We start from the raw sequence: 23,101 nt of genomic DNA on the forward strand, positions 1-23,101 counted from the left end.
GCGCTCAGCACATGGGGCAAATGCGCCACCAGCCCTCAGCAGTTATTAACCTGGGTGGTATTTTTTAGTAATAGAGCCCTGTAGTGTCTAATGACAACTGCACACCAAGCTCAATCGCTACACGGGCAGAGATACCATATGTGCATATCTGCAGCTGCACGGGGGTTCTGTAGGTATGGGGCCCCTGCTACCTTAAAAAATAATAGTACCCCCTACTGTCTATGTGATAGTTTACAGGTGGATCCTGCGTGTCAGAGACACGCAGGACCCGCCGACACTGATCCCGTCAGGTACGTAGGACTGACGGATTCAGTGAATATTGCTAGATACAGCTGCTCTTTCTTGCTGCTTTTTCTTTTTTCCGCGACTTACTCCCATTGATTTAATCCGCCCCGGTAGCCGCAGGGAATTCCGACAGCAAAACCGCACCAAATAGTGGCGCAGGTTTCGCGAGGCGTGTCCGCTGCGGGAATCCTGCAGGGAAAAAAAAGTTTAGACTTACCCCGGCCGTAGTGCTGGTGACGCATCTCTCTCTTCTGAACGTAGCCCCGCCTCCTGGGATGACGCTGTAGACCATGTGACCTGCAGCAGTCACATGGGATGAAACGTCATGACAGGAGGCCGGGCTGCGCTAAGAATAGAGGATCGCGTCACCAGTACTACGGCCGGGGCAAGTCTAAACTTTTTTCTAAATGTAAAAAAGTACTTTTTTTTTTTCTCATGTGTGATTTTTGCGGCAGAACCGCAGCATTTCCGCAACAGAGGAGCAGCGATTCTGCAGCATAAATTGACATGCTGCGGCTTAAAAATGCAAAAGGTCCATAACAGCTCCGTGTGTCAGCAGCGTATGATGCGCGGCTGCGAGATTTTCGCGCAGCCGCCATCATTATGACAATCTGTTTGTATGTTTGTAGCACGTGGTGCTTTTCTGTTTTCATTCATAGTTTATACTGCTGCGGAAGTGCTGGCCGTGATTTTCACACACCCATTGACTTAAATGGGTGCGTGATGCGTGAACAATGCACAAATATCGGACATGTCGTGAGTTTTACGCAGCGGACACACGCTGCGTGAAAATCACTGACAGTCTGAACGGCCCCATAGAGTAACATAGGTCCGTGCGAGGCGCGTGAAAATCACGCGGGTTGCACGGACGTATTACACGTTCGTCTGAATAAGCCCTAACAATAAGGCCCAGTTCACAGAGTTTTTGGGCCTTGATATTGACTCGGACACTGCGTCAGAATCAGCACCAAACAACTTCCAAAACCGCCTCCCATTGATTTAATCTGAAATCAATGGGAGCCAGTCGCGGAAAAAAGAAAAAGCAGCACGTCCTTTCTTGCCGCGGTTCCGCCTCTGACCGCTTATCGAAATCAATGGGAGGCAGAAAATGCATTTTTCGCTGCGTTTTTTGTCTGCTGTCCTCAATCGCAGCGGGCAAAAAACGCAGCAAAAAACGCGGCAAGATAGTGTGGGCAGGTCAAAATCTGCCTCAAAATTCTTTAAGGAATTTTGAAGCAGATTTTTTCGGCCTGCAAAATACTCTGTGTGAACAGGGCCATACATAAACAGCACTTTGAGACATTTTACTCACTGTGTCAGAAGAGCTGCTCCCACTCCAGTCCTCATCAGGCGATGTCTTCGGTCCAGATGTCGTCCTTCACCTCCAGGCTCCAGAAAATGGTGGGGATCGAAGAACTCCTGCCGCCGCGCAAGAACTGGACTCCCCCCCCTCTCCTTACGCAGCTATGCTCTGGAGAAGGAGGAAGAGGAGGGGGCGGAGGCGGAGTCGGACGAGGAGGCGCTGGACGAGGAGGCCGAGGAGGAGGACGAGGAGGCGGACGAGGAGGCGGAGTCGGAGGCGGGCCAGCAGGTAATTAGACTGTGCGCCGCTGTCCCTGTGTGGCTGTTCTTCCCAGTTGATTGGTCGCTGTACTTTTGGTGCGTGCGCACCGCATCCCTCTTGGCGGCGGGCACGAGCGGGTTGCTTTCCGGCGTGCCCGGTCGGTCGCGCGTGAGCGCGGGTTTGCGGTAACGAGCGCGCCAGTGCGCGCTGGCGGTCGTTCGCGTGCGGTCGCACGCGGTGTTTCGCGGCGGTGTTAGATGAGAGGGGGCCCGCAGGTCACGGCGCTGTTTGACGAGAGGGGGGCCCGCAGCTCACGACATTGCTTTGGTGAAAAGAACAGGCCCCATTGCAGGGGCCTGTTTTTTTCTACCAAAGGCAAGTCGCGGCAGTGGCCGGGCTCCCCTTTCAATTAAGTTTGGCCGGGCCCCCTACAGTAGTACCCCTAATACCCCCCTGATGGCGGCCCTGGCCACATACCCCCATTGTAGGTAGTGCCACACTCCACCTTATAAATAGTGGCACACACCCCTGTAGATAGTGCAACACATCCCTGTAGATAGTGCCACACACCCCTGTAGATAGTGCCACATACCCCCATTGTAGATAGTGCCACACCCCACCTTGTAAATAGTGCCACACACCCTGTAGATAGTTACACACATCCCCCTGTCGATAGTTCCACACACTCTCTCTTGTGGAGGGTTCCACATAACCCCGTTGTATATAGCGCTATTCATCACTAACCTAAACAAAGTGTATAAATTAAAGTATATGTTGTTATGCTCATGGGAATGCCAAGTATGTGGGGATTCATTTATGTATTATGTGTTAGGTATTTTATTAAAGCAGGGCTTTGCATTGTATTTTTTTCTTTATTAATTTTTGCCAAACTTTATTTTTTATACATTTTTCTTTTGTCCAATATAGGGACTTTTATTAGCAATATGCTGGCATACTTCTGTTGCCAGAATACTGTGGCTATGCTCAGAAATATGCACATGTGCCTATTAGGGTGTAGTACAAGTATGCCTTAATAGGCATACGCAAGATACAGCCTTCGCGACCTTTGTGAGGTCCTGGGCAGTCTCAATTGTGACACTGGACCGGTGACTGTCAGAAATCCCTATATCATAGATCGTCATTACAAGGGGGCTCCCTCTCTTGTACAGTGCCGCAATCATGTTTGATTCCAGCATTATAGAAGTAAACTACCAGGTTCTGAGTTTTACATCCCTGTTCCTGCTGCTTATATCGCGGGTAAAAATCATCATGATGAAAATTTATGCAATTGTCTGGCAAATGACAGCGAGCTGTCCATGACTTATATTTTCGTCAAGGGGTGGAAATTGTTCTAGATCAACCAAAACTCATATTTGTGGGAAAACCCCCTTAAAGAACTTAAAAACTATGGAGTTCTAGGGTATAATACCTATGTAGTATTGTGCCGTATGAAGGCACCATACAAGGGGTACATGGAGTGCCTACAGAGCGTGGTACAGGGTTCTCTTGTGTAGGCCGTACACATTTTCACTCTTTATGCATAAACCGTATAAACAAATACTTTTCAGCTATTTACTTCTCTTCAAAGAAACCATCCTGATTGTACTCTTAAATGAGCTGTAAATGAGTAAAGCCTGTCCACAACCTGTTAAACTGTGCTATTCATGCAGTAAATACGAAAAAATGTGTATTTCCTGCCAACGCCAACTGTGTTATGTTGCATTATACAACATACTTAGAGATGGTTCTCTATAAAGAGTTGAAGCTAACGCACCATGATAATTTTTTTATGGTCAATACTGAACACAACACTTGTTATTTTGTTGAAATGTCAATTTTTGGTGTGGTAAATTCAATTTTATACATTGTATTATTCACAATGTACATAGAATACAAGAAGAAAGCTTCTAATTCCTCTTCTCTTCCATGCTCATCAGTGTTGGAGTGGCCACATCACCATATCAAATTCATTGGTTTTATTGAGCACATTCAATAGTAACATTCATTCAACATTCCCCGGCACATCCACAGCCATTCAGGAGAAAACCCTTTACAATGGACAGTATAAAACACAATGCTCATGTGTCTCCACTATACTCTGCCCATACTACAGAGCCTAAGACCTCATGCTCCTCAACAATCTCCCAAGAACAAGAACTGCACCGTTTGGTTAATCATGTGCAATACAGATGCATCCTTCCTTACCTTTCCTCTTATCTCAACATATCCTGAGATGTGTGGCATCAAAAAACATGATTTTGTGATACTCTGTCACGAGATGTCTATGCTGTAGTTGTCTACGTGTGGCCATCTAGTGGTTGTGATGTGATTTTCAGCTTGTCAAGGGTTTTGCTAGCATGTCGTGATATTGTAATGATTTTGTTTCATGATAAATTGGAGTCCTTAACCCCTTAGTGACCACCAATATGCCTTTTCATGGCGGTCACTAAGGGGCCTTAGGCTAGGCCGCCGCCTTTTCACGGCAGCCTAGTCTAAGTCCTGTACGGGTGTCCCATGCTGGCTGGAGCGGGTGCTCGGCTGCCTGATAACAGCCGAGCTCCTGCTTCAACAGTAGCAATCAAAATTTACTTAATTTACCCCTTAAATGCTGCGATCAATAGCAACCGCAGCATTTAAGTAATTTACAGAGCGAGGGGGCTCCCTCTGTCACCCAAATTGCAAATGCAAGTACGGGCCACTGATGTGGTGTCATGGCAGCCGGGGGCCTAACAAAGGCCCCCAGGCCTGCCCTGGCTATATGCCTATTAGGCTGTGCCAGAGGCACATCCTAATAGATTGCCTATCAGTTTTACACTGACGGGCCATAATGCTTTGGTATACTAAGTATACAAAAGCATTATGGCAGCCATCAAAAGATTGCATAGTGTCTGTATCTACCAAAGTAAAACAATTTTTTAATAAAGACTAATTACAAAGTTACATTAATCACACTGACTAATCTATTTATTTGAAGAAAAAAAAAAAAATGGCCTCAAAGGTGTACATAGCCTTCAACCAATTTCAAGCAAAGGGAAGGGTGGACACATCTGTAATGGCTGCAGTTCTACAAACAAATGTATTAGTACTTACATGACCTGCATACATACACTGATCTAGCACGGCTGTAGATGCTCATATTGATAGTAACTTCATGTTGCCACATACAGTAGAAATGTATGTTTTAGACACACTTGCAAACCGTGCAAACCAGAGAAAGTAGGATGGCAGAGGCTGCTTAGCTCACATTATGGCTACATATATTGTTCATATCCATTGAAAAAGCCTGAGTACAAAGAATAAAGATGGCGGTTGATCCGCAAGCAGGTGCATTTTTGTTAATAACGTTAACTAACCAGTGTGAAGATTGAGCTCAGGGAATGGGGTAGGTTTGTGCATTGTTTGTATATGTCTTACATATAACAATGTGGATACATTAATGGAGATCCAGGGGCAGATATATAATACGTACAGTCCCGAGGGCATGGCGGCATGCTACCACCATAGAAAGAAAATATTAGAGCTTCATACTGTCAACTAGGTTTCCTGCTAGGTGTTAATGGTTCCGTTGGTGCACAAATGCTCAACAGAGAAATTGGAACAAAGAGTGAGTAGTTCTATGACAATCATCTCAATTATCTATTGGACGGCTATGGACCCATACACTGTTCTTATACAGGAGATGTCTATGCCATCCCCGTATCTTGTCCATAGAGCAGTATTATACCCATCTGCACTCGTGCTCTCACTATCCGTGGTCTGGCACTGAATTTTAACAATGTGGGCACATCTAATAAATATATATATATATATATATATTGTTTAAGAGGCACCAGGATGAAGCACCAGGATGAAGGGCCATGTGACGTGAAACGGCTGTCGTGCCGTTGCTTGGAGTACTGCGTTTGTGCCGATGTGTCTTTTATAGAAAAAGAATACAATGAAGAATACTTTCGGTGAGTGAGTCATATATATATATATATATATATATATATATATATATATATATATATATATATATATATATATATATATATATGTATATATATATATATATATATATATATATATATATATACACACACACATTCATACCTCTATAATAAATATGCAATTATCATTTTTTTGGGAAGAGTGACACAGAGTGTTTGTGGTATAACCATATGTGTAGTAATATATTAGGGGTAATATCAGACAGGAATTTCAGGTGTCCGGTGTATGAAATGTGCATAAACTAAATGTTGCAATGTGGACACTGGTTTCCATCATATTTTTAAGGGTATACACCATGAATGCTGAAAGAGAGCATCTTTCGTAATGGTATGGGAACTCCTTGTGTCTGTGCCGCTGTGCTCCATGTGTAATGTCATGTACCTCTATAGTCTGTACACTGGACTATTGAGGAACTGTTAAAGGACCATAAAACAGAGATCTGGTCTGTATATATGGGTTTTTATACATTTTCATTAGAGCTCATCAGAAACACTTCAAGCAATTGAGTTGGGACCTAGAACGCACAAAGCAGATGAGAGCAGTTCCTACATTCTTGGCATCATTCAGTTGCACTTCCATAAAACACCCTACAACTCTTAGCCCTGAATACTTCTTAATCCTCAGAAAATGACAATATTTTTCTTGTTGCCACAGTGATACCTCAAGGTACAATCTGAATTAACAGCTGCAGGCTTCCCTACCATCACAGACTAATTTAACAAGCGGTCTACATCTTTCACCACCTGGGGATTTCCACTGCTAATGTAATTTGTACTAAGTGAATCTATATATATCTTAGGCTATATACCTATGGGGTAACAGGATCAGACGCAAGGACACTGTAACTACATGCTCATGGACAAAGAAAGATTGACAGACCCAGCAGGAACTCAAAATGATGACCAATATATGTGGGAAGATTGCTGCAGTTCTCTGGATGTATCATCATGTTATACATTCCCTATATATATATATATATATATATATATATATATATATATATATATATATATATATATATATATATATATATATATGTATGTATGTATGTGTGTGTGTGTGTGTGTTTCTTTTTGGTAGACTCTTTATTTTGATTTTCACAAAAATTTGTAGGGAAGGGAGTGGGTGATAGGAGGGATACAGAAAGGAAGGGAGGTAGTAAAGGGTGGGGGAGGAAAAACATGACATCAACTATTCGATATAGAAGGTGTATCTGTCTCCTTCCAATTCCTAGCTACAATGGCTTTCGCATGTGTGTGTATTTTATGTTGAAAGTGTAGCTAAATGTTTAACAAATTTCTGACATGTCATAGTGACATGTCAGATGTTTGGATTGGTGGGAGTCCAAGCACTGAAACCCCCACCATTCACTAGAATGAAGCAGCTGAAGCGCTTGTGTGAGCGCTCAGCCGCTTCGTGTCTGTTCGGCTTTTTCCGGAAATAAATGTATCGGTGTACAGACTCATAGACTTTCTATTGAGTCCGTCCTCCGATCCACTGATTTCCGGAAAATGCCAAACAGAAACTAAGCGGCTGAGCACTCACACAAGCGCTTCAGCTGCTTCATTCTAGTGAATGGTGGGGGCTCAGTTCTCAGACCCCCACCAATCACTATGACACGTCAGAAGTTTGTTAAACATTTAGCTACACTTTAATTCTAGGGGAGAATATCTCGGTAACATGACCTCCAATGAAGCATACCATGATTTTTGTATCCATATGTCCCATAGGGCCACTTACACTTTACACTTATGGGTGCTTCATTTTGGCTCCGTACAACTTGGAGGTTCATCATCGTTCACGAGACCTAACTATATCTTCTGTGGCCCCCAATAGAGTCCCAATCTAGGATCATTCAGGATGCTTCTAGCTTCTTGTAGGAAACACTTCCACTGAGCAGAAGCTCCTTTTCCCCATGCTCACGTATGTGGGAGAGGTGGAATAGCAACCCTCATAATTATCAAAAATGTTCTAATTTTTCTGCTCCTGGATTCCAGAGAAGAATTGCAGTATATATAAGAAGCTGGAGCCTGGGAGACAATAATTGTACATGTGAAGCATTAAACCTCAATGTTGATGAGGAAAGTTAATAATGATAGAAATATTGAAGAACCATTTGAACTGTGTAAGGACCAACCATATGTGAATAATTTGCAGTCATACAACAATAGTTTTAGCGCTCATGAATATGGCCTTGCGGTACAGATCCGTAATAGAATATAATGTGCCCATGCTGTCTGTGGAAATATCCCTGTGTATTTAGGCTGATCTACACACAGCTATACCTTTTAGTAGATTAGATTCAATTCAAACCATCACTTCATGTTCCCAAGGCTAGGTTAATATTAATAGAAGTAGATTGCTAAAAAATGTGTGACAGGTTTTGATTCATGGGCTGTTCAGCAAAGTGCCCATGGAAATTGTTTCTGAATATTACTGTCAATGGCTTTCCTGCTTTAATAAGAGCATCTCACTATCATATATGTAAATCTCTGGGCTGTGGCTAATAAAACTCTACCAAGGTATTAACATTAACACATTTGTTCCTCCCTTCGACTTATGAGAGAGAAAATAGAAATAAAAAACATTATTTTAAGTGTAAAATATATCTAGAATTCCATATTTTCACACAAATCTAGTGTCGCATATTCATTTTGATTTACATTTTCTATAAAAATGTTTTATTTTTTATTGCAGTCTTTCATTGGTTTAATTTTTGATATAAAAAATTGTGGGGTGCAACAAGCATCCTACTGAAAGTCGAGGCACAATAGTAAAAGCTCATATAAATGACCATATTACAAAACTGTACAACCCCTCCAAATTTCCACTATTGTACTCAGTGGTGTATATAGAAGAGAGGTGGCCCCATAGCAAATATAAAAAGGGCTCCCAATTATGGTGCCGGGTTTTGCTGCCCAGGACTGGTGTTTGTCTTCTGTCCCTATGTTATTTTCATGACTATTTAGCCAATTACCTTCCCCCTTGTTTGTCCAAATTGTGGAGAAAAAAAAAAGATCACTTCTGGTAGAAGGCGCTCCTGCACTTGTAGAATAAATTCAACTGAAATCCCAGTCGGGACAAGATATCAAATGAGAGAAAAAAAGAAAACATTTAATTTTATTTTTATTTCTAAAAGACATACATGGTGGGACAATATATGTCATGAAATTGGGATAAAAGCTACGCGTTTCAACCCTGAACCAGGGTCTTCCTCAGGTTTATCAAAAAGACTTCAGGAGCGCCTTCTACCAGAAGTGATTATTTTTTTTCTCCAAAATTTGGACTTCATCCACATTGACTTCTGCTGATTTCTCAGCCGCCGGTGTTCACTCTGAAGGCTAGCAGACTGTTCATACACGGAGTACCAAGGCTCCATTTTGTTTGATGATCGAGTTGTGCCGACCCTCCAGCACAACTCAAAAAGGTGAGTGCACATCTTATATACAGTACATTACTGTTGACCACCCTCCAACTACAACAATACCCCAGAGTAGCGCTCTGTGTCTTTTTTTTTCTTCTCATATCATTGCTTCCTCCTTGTTTGTTAATGCAGTCACTCTGGGAGGGGAGTTCTTTACAGGTTCTTTTACCAAGTAGGAAAGTGGATGGGACCAACCAGGGCTAAGCCTCCTCTCCGATGGCTCCATATTACCCGCAAGGTCTGCCACTCTTGTATCTTTGCCCTTGATAGTACCTTTAAGGCTCTGTTCATATTGATCAGTGTTTTTGTCTATTACCATATGATTGTTGTGATCCACAAATAAATGGGAATGGACATTATGAGAAATTTCGTTGGAATTGTGAGTGTCATTTTTTCACTTGACATTTAGACACGCAGAAAAATGCAGTTTGCAACATTTTTGTGAATTGTTTTATTTCTGAGGCTTTTTCCTTACTTTTTTATTTTTATCATTAATGGGTGACAACGAATGACAATAATTATAACAACATGTATTTTTTCCATAGCATTTTTGCATCAGTTCTTATTTTATCATGTCTGATCCGATAGACAAGAATTCTGTAATATTTATTTTTATCACAACTACTTTTGGAATTCATACCAGGACACTCCTTATATAATCCCTTAAAATCTCCACCCCTCACCTAACCATCACCTCACTAGCACCTCCAATCCCCATCTGATGTACAGCTTAACCCCTAGCATCATTTTTGCAGTCCTAGGCAAATACACTGAGCACTGTTGGGCCTGAAATACAAGGGGATTCTCCTTTAGATTGCAGGTTCCCATGTATGGAACAACGCACCCTCTTCTTACCCCTTAAAAGAGTTTTCCGGTACTTTGACATTGATGACCTATCATTACTAGAGGCCAATATCCAATATCCAATCGGTGGGGGTCTGTCTACTAATCAGCTGGTTGAAGGGGCTGCGGCGCTCCGGTGAACACTGCGGCCTCTTTATTGTTTAACAGGCACAGCTCGGTACGTTAGGTAGTGGCTGTAACTGGTATTGCAGCTCGTTGCAGTCCAGTCCCATTCAAGGCTCAACAGCTACAGGGTCCCCATAAAACAGCCAAGTACAGTTCTCCATAAGCCAGCTAATTATAATTCCCAAAATGCCAGTGATCCAGTGCCAGGAATAGTATAGTCTACTTGCCTCCTCTGTGCTCCCTCATAACTCTGCTCTATATAAAGTGTCCTATAATTTAGTTTTCATTCTCGCACATTTGGCGTGGAGAGAGTTATACTTGGCGGTACAGTTGCTGCATCAACCGTACAAATTCTGAAGAGTCTCGTGCACAGAGATAAGTGATAAAGTGACTTTTCAAGGGAATAGCACTGTGCTGCCCCCAATGGGCAATGGTGGCCCTGTTTCTGCAAGAATGCAGAGATATTTTTCTAATCTTCTGCAACCCCTTTAAGTGGTATGTTATTTTACATATGCAATTTAAAACAATTCAACCTTAAAATTCTATCTACAAGTAAACAAAATGTATAAGAACTGAAAAAGAACGTTTTGTTTAGTTTGCCTGTAAATTTTTGAATTTGACATTATTCATCTCCAGGTGGATGGCCGGAGATCCACACATGAGTGAGTTAAAACAATAGAAATGTAAAAATATCCAAATAATATCATTTGTGAGCTGTTGCAAGGCAAAATCCTGTCAAGCAGGATGCACATTTTACGTAACAAGTCCCAATTACATTCTTTACCCAGCCTGAAAAATCACCATGCTAATAATATAGAAACTCAAGAACCCGCCTCAGACGAACACAAGTTGTAATTAATTGTATTCCTGTGTGAAACAACCATGGAGACGACTGCCAGGAAAAAACTGAATAGTTTGCTAGCGTAAATATTCCAGACAGAACATAATGAGAGAAATGAGATGTATCACTGTAGGGAAGGTTATATATGCCCACATATTTTTTCTATATGAATATATATATAATGAGCCGGTGTCTGTGGAGCTTCATAAGTCTTGCCTGTAATAAGTCACAGACTCATGTCTGAGTAGGTGTGAAGCAGTGCCACCCCACTCCAAGAATGGCTTGCGGATGAAGCCAAAATGCATGTTACTGCTAATAAGCGGGCTCAGCCAAGATAAAGACTTTAATTATTAGTACATATAAATATAGTATCATATAAATATGTTCACTATAGGAGAAAACCAAATCTTTTATTTTTTAATTTGGCTTTACATTTTTGAATCCCAAACATACCTTAAAAATAGTCTACATTTATAAAAAGAGATATTTTTTTATTTTTGATTCTTTTCTTAGATTTTTTGTTTTTGCTATTGTTTATTATTTCCATGGTGTTGCTTTATGTGCACACATTCTTAATGCTATGTCCAACATTTTTCTGCTTTAAGGAATACTCCAGACAAAACTAATAGGCCATGTTATGCCAAGTGCAGCGTATCAAGGGACGGTACATGACAGAGGGATTCGCTGTTTCATCTTCTTGCACCCCTGTGTCATGCACTGCCCTTTAAGGCCATGCACTAGTCATTACTCAAAAAGTCACATTCTATTAAAAAAAAAATCAGATTTGCTTCAACAAAAGTGGGACTATGTATCGGTTTTGCCTTGAGTGCCCCTTTAAATCAGTGTGCAGCCCGTTGACTCAGTGGTATCCACTAGCTACTCTGGTAGTGTGTGTGTTTCCTCTGGGTACTGTGGTTTTCTACCACACTCCAAAAACATACACTACCGTTCAAAAGTTTGGGTTCACCCAGACAATTTTGTGTTTTCCATGAAAACTCACACTTATATTTATCAAATGAGTTGCAAAATGACTAGAAAATATAGTCAAGACATTGACAAGGTTAGAAATAATGATTTTTATTTGAAATAATAATTTTTTCCTTCAAACTTTGCTTTCGTCAAAGAATGCTCCATTTGCAGCAATTACAGCATTGCAGATCTTTGGCATTCTAGCTGTTAATTTGCTGAGGTAATCGGGAGAAATTTCACACCATGCTTCCAGAAGGCCTTCCCACAAGTTGGATTGGCTTGATAGGCACTTCTTGCGTACCATACGGTCAAGCTGCTCCCACAACAGCTCTATGCGGTTGAGATCTGGTGACTGCGCTGGCCACTCCATTACAGATAGAATACCAGCTGCCTGCTTCTTCCCTAAATAGTTCCTGCATGATTTGGAGGTGTGCTTTGGGTCATTGTCCTGTTGTAGGATGAAATTGGCTCCAATGAAGCGCTGTCCACAGGGTATGGCATGGCATTGCAAAATGGAGTGATAGCCTTCCTTATTCAAAATCCCTTTTACCTTGTACAAATCTCCCACTTTACCAGCACCAAAGCAACCCCAGACCATCACATTACCTCCACCATGCTTGACAGATGGCATCAGGCACTCTTCCAGCATCTTTTCAGTTGTTCTGCGTCTCACAAATGTTCTTCTGTGTGATCCAAACACCTCAAACTTCGATTCGTCTGTCCATAACACTTTTTTCCAATCTTCCTCTGTCCAATGTCTGTGTGCTTTTGCCCATATTAATCTTTTCCTTTTATTAGCCAGTCTCAGATATAGCTTTTTCTTTGCCACTCTGCCCTGAAGGCCAGCATCCCGGAGTCGCCTCTTCATTGTAGACGTTGACACTGGCGTTTTGCGGGTACTATTTAATGAAGCTGCCAGTTGAGGATCTGTGAGGCGTCTATTTCTCAAACTAGAGACTTTAATGTACTTGTCTTGTTTCTCAGTTGTGCAGCGGGGCCTCCCACTTCTCTTTCTACTCTGGTTAGAGCCTGTTTGTGCTGTCCTCTGAAGGGAGTAGTACACACCGTTGTAGGAAATCTTCAGTTTCTTGGCAATTTCTCACATGGAATAGCCTTCATTTCTAAGACAAGAATAGACTGTCGAGTTTCACATGAAAGCTCTCTTTTTCTAGCCATTTTGAGAGTTTAAGCGAACCCACAAATGTAATGCTCCAGATTCTCAACTAGCTCAAAGGAAGGTCAGTTTTATAGCTCCTCTAAACAGCAAAACTGTTTACAGCGGTTCTAACATAAAACAAGGGATTTCAAGTGTTTTCTAATCATCCATTAGCCTTCTAACACAGTTAGCAAACACAATGTACCATTAGAACACTGGAGTGATGATTTCTGGAAATGGGCCTCTATACACCTATGTAGATATTGCATTAAAAACGAGACGTTTGCAGCTAGAATAGTCATTTAGCACATTAACAATGTATAGAGTGTATTTCTGATTAATTTAATGTTATCTTCATTGAAAAAAACTGTGCTTTTCTTTCAAAAATAAGGACATTTCTAAGTGACCCTAAACTTTTGAACGGTAGTGAACTGATGGGCTAATTGGCTTCCAATGAAATTAGCCCCAGTGTATTTTTGTGTTTGTGTGTGTGTGTGTGTCTGAGGAAGGGTAAATAATGGCAACCTCTGTACAGTGTTGCAGAATATGTTGGCACTATATAAGCAATTTGAAATAAATAAGTAAATGTAGTACTTGTGCACTTAGTCACTTGTTAATGTCACGAAGGGTTTGTGGACCCATTGGGCCGTACCGCCTTGGCGGTAAGGCAGCTGGCCAACAGGGAGCAGGTGAGGGTCTATAGTTCTATAGGTACCTGTTGCAGCTCAGACAGCAGCAGGGCAGGCTCGGCTGGGACTTAGGTAGCAGGCGAACGTTAGGCGAGGTGAAGCAGGTCAGACGTGGATGCAGCACGGCACGACTTTGGCACAGCTCAGTGCTAGACCAGGAAGGTATGGATTACTAGGAACAGGAACTGGAAACAGGTATAGGTACAGGGACAGGGACTGGAACAGGTAACACACTAGGAGGCCATCACATAGACAAACTGTAGGGAACACAACAACGCTCAGGCATAGAACTAGGGGGCTGGACCCCTCTTATAGTCCAGGGTACTCACGGGTCAAAGTTCATCCATGAGGTCCTTTAAGAGCGGGCATGAGCATGCGGGCGCACCCTACGAGATCCAGCAGTGATGAGTGGACGCGAGCGCGGGCATCTCCTGAGGAGGAGACTGGGGCCAGCGCTTGCCGACTTGTGGCTGCGGCTGTCAGGGGGAGGTTTATCTCCCCTCTGTTCCCTTCCCTTTTCATGTGTCCCTCTTGGTGCTGCTGCTAATCTGTGGTGCAAGAGGTGGGCTCTGAGCTGAATCAGACTCCTTCCCCTCTTGCAGCTGACGATATAGTTCCGTCTTACTTTTTTTTGCAGAAGGAGCCTTCTCAGCTATACTGCAATGCTACTCTGCTCCTTCCCTGACAAGCAGGGCAGAAAGCTATTTCTATTGGCTGCTTTGCAATGATCGGATGATCACTACACAAAAATCTGTCTGTGGGGAGACTGCCTGAGTATGCATATCCACCAGCAGTCAGCTCAGTAGGTGGACATGCACAATGCTATACACTTTGTACATCAGATGGCACAATACTAATAATGTAAGAAAATATTCTAACTTTTCACTGGATTATTTTTTTTTAACAGCACATAAATAACAAATAATTGTTAATTTTTAAAAAATCTATAGAATTATTATATTTAATGGTGGGACAACCCTTTTAATAACAATTTTTTTGTATTATTCATCTGGACTCGTGTTATTTGGAGATTAGTTATCTATAACTAAGGGTTTGTTATAGACCAATTTTTATGTCTTAATTGTTGTAAATGTCATTAGAAATGCTGTGCAATTTTATAATAAACTGTTCTAGACACAAATACAAATGACATAAATATGTTTTAATAATCTGGTCTGGTTTACAAATCAAATTTGTAAATATTCTATTAAGGAATTCTGAGTTAATTGGAGGGGGGGGGGGTGTCCATTTGTCCATTTAGTGGAAGTCAGAGTGGAGAGCAACTACAAAGACCAGCACTCACTCTGGAGGACCCAGCATATCCATGCATTCCATGGGCCACCCATTGATCTCATTGGGCACACTGTAATGCCTAATTTCCCCAGTGGTGGCACTGTAGGGATATTGAACACCTGCTGTGTGCTGACAGGTTCCCCCCACAGATTGCCATTGATCGTTGGGGTCCCAGAAACTGGGCTCTCTGTGATCAACTTATTGTTAAGGGACCCTTCTTACAAAACCCTTCTGGACCCCAATGCTATATACATTTTTAAAACTGGATTACTTGGACACTTACTATAATATGTACTATTAGGCCGCTTTTTACATGCATCGGGAAAGGTTCCGCCACATACATCAAAAGTACCCACAGGCTCCCATTGTACTGATGGAGGCTAAAAGAGTGTCTTTATTGCCGCTGTCGGGGGATATGCGTCGGGTAGAGAACTGCATAGTAGAGGCTTCCAATAAAAAAAAAAAAAAATCATCACATTTGGCTGACGAGTATCACTGTATGGCATACGTTATAAGTATCTGTTTAACATATACGTCATCTACTTTCAATAACTTTACACTACGTTTCTGTTAAACAGATGCTGCTATAGCCTATGGGTGTTGAATGTGTTAAACGGATGCCTAACAATGATATCTAGTACACATAGGCTTTAATGGTATCCGTGTAACGGATACGCCATGGAAAGGGTCATTCAACGGATATCATTATAGTCTATGGGTGATGGATACCATCCGTCACAGCCTCTGTTTAATGTATACATGGGAAGCTTTTCCTGGCGAATATGTCAGAGACCGAAAAAAGTGTAAAAAGAGCCTTACTATTAAACCTAAAGCTAATTTTACCTAGGTTACCTTCCCTTTTATTCAGATCACAGTTTCCACATTCATTAGACATAAAATATATAATGCCCTGTCCCATAATACCTATTTCAATTGTCCATTGGCTCAACTATTTCTTTATTATAATAGTAATATTCAAAATATTGCGCAAGACTGGAATAACTGGATTACTTTACATCCATATACAGATGTAGCAGAGCTATATTTCTCATTTTATGACTTGTCAGTGCATTGCGATTTTTCTGTGAGGTAAAATAATGATGCAATGTTACCTAAAAAGCCACCGATAAGTCGTTATATCACCATTTGCTCTGCCAAATGTCAAACCAAGCCCTGCTCCATCTGTACATTTAATGCCAGTGACTAACAATATTTCTATTTCAAAACTTATCAAGAATTACTGTACCAAGAAAAAAATATTTCCAATTGGGTCATTAGGCCGGCTGAATGCACCTTGTTGTGGTGAGGCTCTGAGAGGGGGAGGCAATTCATGTCTACTAGGTCGCCCAAGGCAAGCTGCTTGCAGGCAGCTAATGCTTGTAATTGACTTGCTGGGCGTCAATTATCCACAGTGGGATTGTCTATCTAGCTGTAACCACATAAACTGGAGAACAAAAGGATGTGCACTGTATAATACATAAGTGAATGATGAGATGTCTACGTGATTCCCATTTCTAAGCCTGGTATGGGGCTAATGATGATGATTACTGACTGATCTACCACAATGAGGCATGGAATCCCGAGCTGAGGCCCCTCAGTCGTTGTAAATTCCTGTGCCCCAAGCACTGCCTTGGTTACAGCAAACGTGTTGGCTAAAGAATGTGGACAGTGTAGTACGGCCGCTGGGATAATTAAATAATAAAGCGATTTTATTCATGGTGTATTAATCAATTACAAAATAGCCAAAGCCAGCTCTGACTCTTGCATCTCTACTGACTGTGAGGCTCTTTATTCTCCGGTTATAAGACCCCAAAGAGGCCCCCAATAAAAGTCTTCTATAAATGACAGAGCTACGCTGAAGCTTTTTATTTCTTCGAATGTGTCAATAATAATAATAGCAGCAGCAACAGCAGCAATAATAATGTGTATTTGATGAAAAATGCACCTGCTGCACTCTGGCCATGAACATGAAAAACAGAGATCTACAGCATATTGCCCAGCACAGATACCCGCAGCCAGATGTAGAGTCATATGTTCTGCTGAGAATTTCATACTTAGAAACAGTCTCTAAAATAGATTTATACTACTGCAGAATTCATGATCATCTGTAGTTCTTAGGAAATAAATACTTATCCCATATCCATCATATTCTTTACTATATTGGAAGATGGCTGGCAACTCAACTCCAACAAAACATGTTTAGGTCTCGTTCACATCTGCGTTGGATGCTTCGTTAGGGGCCTCCGTTGCAGATCCGGCTGAAATTACTGGAACAAAAGCACAGAATGCTGCGCTATTGTTTCCGGTAAAATCATGGACACCCTGACGGAAACCCGAAGGAACCCATTAAAGTCAATTGGTTCCGTTGGGTGCTGGTTGTGTCCGTTGTGCAACGGAACTGGCGTTTCCAGTGTTTCCAATGTTCGGCTCCTCTGACGGATCAGAACAACGGAATGGTGTGAACCCAGCCTTATACGTTAATTTTTTGGCTAAATGTAAGACGTTAATGTGCACCAGAATTGTACTTCTTTATTACTGGATGTCTCCAAGATTTCAAACTTTGGATAAATGGCAAAATAAGGTCATGGAGAATGTTTTATTAGATAAATATATTTGAGAAATAACCAAATGGAAAAAATGTATCCAATTTTGGAATATATGGATTAAAACTACCTCTGCTCATATCCAACAAATACTCCATATTTCACATTACATCATTATTATTTTGTTGTTCCTCGCAGTTGGGTAGGGTTGGAACATTGTGATATAAAGTGGATATGTAATCATTTTGCCTCTGAGATTGGGGAATTAGATTGTAAATCACATTGGGGATAGGGACTGATGCAAGTCATGACACTCTCTCTATAGCGCTGCGGAATATGTTGGTGCAATATAAGCGAAAGAAATAAACAGAATCTCTTCTGTGGATAGCATGTTTTATCAATAGAAGCTAATTCATAATTGGACCTTCCATGTCAATAAAAACCAGGCACAGATAGTGTTAATAACGCCCATGCCTTGTACACAATGCTCTAGCTACACAACAGGGTGGGCACACCAAATGGGCAACTACACAGGGCAGGGGCAAAGGCACCGACCAACATATTAAAAAAAAATCTTATAAGATGGTGCACTTCACTCTCGACAAAGCAGCCGAACATAACAAAGGCATTTATGGTCCACAACCAATTTGTCCATTAACGCCCCCAAAACTACATAGAACCCCCTTTGATGCAAGTCCTGCCTTCTATAGTCCTGGACAGGGGATGGAATCCACTTAGATAGCATATGGCCTCTGTGCAAAAAAAGTATGTTTTCATGCACAGAGGCCCTATGCTGCCTAGGTAAGCCCCTACTACAGAAGATTTACAATCAATACATGAGCATTGGAAAGTAATTGGATCAGTAGAGCTACCAATTCCTAAGGACCCATATATTGGTGGAAGTAGTAGTACTATGAGTGATCAATAACATATGCGAGATGTATAATAATACAATCCTGCAGGAATGAGCTATCCCGCTACAGTTATCAACACTTCATTTTTATAGTTCACACATTGCGCACATTCATCCTATGCCCCATCTCTAAACGCAAATATATTATCTTGATATTTTTGTGATATGCAAATATGTTTGAAAAATTGGGCTATTTAATTTTTTTTTTGCCAGAATGTTACTAAGAGCTTATAGTTCCCAAGACATTTCAGCTTGTGCTAGACATATGCATGAGTTAAATGTTGGCCGAAAACTTTTATCACACTAAATCCCCCTATTAGTATTAATCTTGGGATGAGACTACTTGGCTTCTTCAGCCCATATGCTGCTGCAGATGCAGGACAACCCATCCATTGTCTCAGGTTGTGGCAGCTGTGATATCAAGGGCAGTTGTAGTCAGCTGCAAAGACCAGTAGGTATTATGTTATATCGTGTTTACAGAGAGCTTGTGCCAATGCTTAGCTGCGGGTCATTGACTTTGGCAGCATTGCTTCCTGTCCTGAGCCACAAGTCGCTCTGTAGTCCATATATTTAGATTAGGCCAATCTGGCATGGGATCCTGTGCACGCTCCCATAAAGTTCAGCCTATGGCCATACTTTCTGCTGGGCTCCTGACACATTATGTAGTGCTACTTTCAAGAGATGCCCACCATTATCCCGAATTTCCATATTTTACCATAGATCAATCGGTCAATCTAATGTCCCATTGTCTACTTTGCATCTTAAATCCTATAAGGCATTTAGAGATGTGTGCTATAAGCTGGTTGCCAAGCACAGAAAAGCATAGCGGCTAAGCTTCAGCCTACAAACACCAGCTCAGGATATCCTAGAATTTCATCATGGATCATACAAAAACTTAGAAAGACTTGAATGTTGGCCGTTTAGGTATAAACAGAATTGTGTTATACATTATAACTGGAGATTATATTATTTCTGCATGAAGAGTGTCAGATTCTGGATAGGTATAAATGTTCATGAATATTAATGTGAGTTTGAACATCCTATATAATAACCGGATCGTGCTCACAGTGCAGTTTCATCATTCAGTGGCACTCTTAACCCCTTCGAGCATGTTCAGATGTGGCAAACAATTTCCACTGCAGTTTTTGCCACAGTTATGTAACAAATTTGCTGCAAAATCTGCATATGTTCGGATACATCCAGACGTGGCGCATTTTACAGCAGGTTTCAGTCTCTGCGATGCAAAGGCTAAAATCCGCAGTGAAAAGCTGCTGCTTCTCCACAACAGACTGTGAATGGCGCGGAATTGAAATTCCATACCACAAGCTATTTTCAGCACCTTTTTTTTTCCGGAAACAAATAAGAAAAGTTTGCTGTGGATTTTCACAGCAAATCTGCCACGTCCAAACATGCCCTTACGGACCTGGCTATTCTGAGCAGTCAGGCACAATTGATGAATGTTAAGCTAATCATAAATTTTATATGTGATGATTTTAAGATATAAGAACTAAAGCATATGAAATAGTAAGGAGATACATCAGAGTCAGAGCTTTCTCGCTATATGGCTGAGTTCACATGGGGCGGATACGCTGAATAAAAGCACGCAGCGTATCCTCTCTGTGCGTCACAGGGAATTCTGGGCGAAAAACCGCACCCAGGCCGGCCTCCTGAGCTGATGTTTCATCCCATGTGATTGGCTGCTTATTTTCGAAAATCCACAGTATTTACGCAACGTGTGAACTCACCCTAAAAGTTGATCTGGTTACTTTAAAGGGGTTGTCTCATGAAGAGAACCACTTCCCATATGCCCTGTTATGGCATATCGCGTCCTACATGGAGGTCCCCTTGTGATGGCGTCTACCTAATGCATTATAATGGGTATCGTCATCTTTAGATCAAGAAGCTGAGTCTCAGTGATTATGTGATCACTGGGGGAGAAACAGGATGTGACCACTGGGGGTAAAAAGGTGATTAATACAGCTAGTGGCTAATAGTATCAGGTGTCAGTGACAAAAAGAAAAGGCATTTTGGGATTGTGTAGACTGGTTGTACGTACCTGATTCTACTCTGCTGAGCCTCTAGCTGCGATTTTGTTCAAATAGCCTAGGGTACATTATCTATCACTGCACATGGCAGAATTTTGGAAGATATATTGTCCATTGATGGACTTTCCCATCTTAAATTTTTGGAGGGGCTGCACCATTTCACTTCAAGCCTCAAGCAGCAAAAATACTAGAAGCACCCCTGGCCTCAGCGTTCCTATACACTGGACTTTTTAAGCTTTTACTTTCTTGACCAACCTCTCTGGTTGTGAGCGGGAGCAGTAGGCATCCTCAAACAAGCTCTCAGAGGTGTTGTGTCTATCTTCAGCATCACCTAATTATTTGTTTTTCTTACTCACCATATATTACATATATACATTGAACAAGACACTTTTAATGCTATGAATATTTTGCAATCTATCTATATTTATGTTTTTTAGCTGTATTCACTTATTTTTGTAGGTTGTGTTATCCTGGAAACCAACAAAAAAAAAGCTGCTGTTATTATTGCCTTTATTTGTAATTCACTTAGCGGAGCCTAATAACCTATCCGCAAGATATATAGAAGATATAGAAACAGCTGACAACTTGGCTGATTCCGGATCCCCGATAGATTGTATGTGGTGGGCTTCGCACATCCCTGGCCATCACTCAATACAACTCCCTACCAGATTTGGGGGTCCCCAGTCCTAACATTCCTGCAGGCCACTGATCTAACATCTAGCACATATCCGGTAAATGAGGAATATACACTATATGTACAAAAGTAATGGGACACACCTCTTAATAATTGAATTCAAGTGTTTCATTCAGTCCCATTTTCACTGTTTTTTTTAGATCAAGCAGCTCGCCATGCAGACGCCTTTACAAACATTTATGAAAGAATAGGTCGTTCTAAAGAGATCAATGAATTCGAGCGTGGTCCTGTAATAGGATGCCACTGTTGTAACAAGTCAGTTTGTTAAATTTCTTCACTCATAGATATTCCACCATCACCTGTGACTAGTATTATTGTAAAGTGGAACTGTTTAGGAACCACAGCAACTGAGTCATGAAGTGGAGACCGTGTAAAGTTACAGATCGGGGTTAACCGAGTGTTGTGCCACATAGTGCATAAAAGTCGCCAACGCTCTGCTGAATCCATAACTGCAGAGATCCAAACCTCCTCTGGCATTAACATCGGCACTAAAACTGTGCCCGGGAACTTCATGGCATGGGTTTCCATGGCCGAGCAGCTGCATGCCAGCCTTATATTACCAAGCACAATGCCAAGCGTCAGTTGGAGAGTTGTAAAGCACGCCGCCACTGGACTCTGGAGCAGTGGAAACGTGTTCTGTAGAGTGATGGATCGCGCTTCTCTATCTGGCGGTCTGATGGACAAGTCTGGATTTGGCGAATGCCAGGAGAACATTACCTACCTGACTGCATTGTGCCAACTGTAAAGTTTGGTGGAAGAGGGATAATTCTATGGGGTTGTTCTACAAGGGTTGGCTTAAGCCCCCTAGTTCCAGTGAAGGGAAATCTTAATGCTTCAGCATACCAAGACATTTTGGACAATTGTAGCTTCAAACTTTGGGGAAGACCTGTTTCTGTTCCAGCATGACTGTGACCCAATGCACAAAGCAAGGTCCATAAAGACATAGTTGGGTGAGTTCAGTGTGTAAAAACTTGACTGGCCGTACAGAGTCCGGACCTCAACCCCATCAAATAGAGATTGCAAGCCAGGCCCTCTCCTCCAACATCAGTTTCTAACCTCACAATTGCTCTTCTGGATGAATGGGCTTGGTGACACGCTTTCTCTACCTGAGTCTATGGAGATCTATGTGTCACCCATGACAGGCTTCAGCAGTTCCTGTACCACACTATTTTGCACAGGAGGGGGCAGAAACTTCTATCCTCAGCTACCACTGATACTTAGACAGGTTTCTGTCACACAGGTATTATGTAGAAGAATATAGCGCAGCCCCCTGTCTGCATACTTATGATTTCTCAGTTTATTTAGGAAAATATAGAGAGAATGATAATCCCAGTGTCCCCCAGCATGCAGAAATGGTATGGTCTTTAGCTGGTCATTTGATGCTGTGCTGAAGCATCATGACATTGATAGCAAAGCAGAGAAGAAGAGAAAGCTGAGGAAATCTTAGAATCGAGATGATAGCTTTTTTTTATAGCACAGACAAGGCAGCAGTTCAAAAAGTAAGTACCGTATACATAAAAAAGTGAAGCGTGTGGTATACAGTCAGGTGGAGAATGCAGTCATGGAAAGTTGTGTTTCCACTGGAGGTCTTCTTTAACCCCTTTACGATGAAGGACGGATATATCCGTCCTATGCAGGGAACAAACGAGATCTAGGAGCTGCACTGTAGCATGTAGTGGGTGCTATCCTCAGAGGAATCTTGACAAAAGACCTCAAACCAAAATTA

Source organism: Rhinoderma darwinii, chromosome 10, assembly GCF_050947455.1.
Source record: "Rhinoderma darwinii isolate aRhiDar2 chromosome 10, aRhiDar2.hap1, whole genome shotgun sequence".
Lineage (NCBI taxonomy): Eukaryota > Metazoa > Chordata > Amphibia > Anura > Rhinodermatidae > Rhinoderma > Rhinoderma darwinii.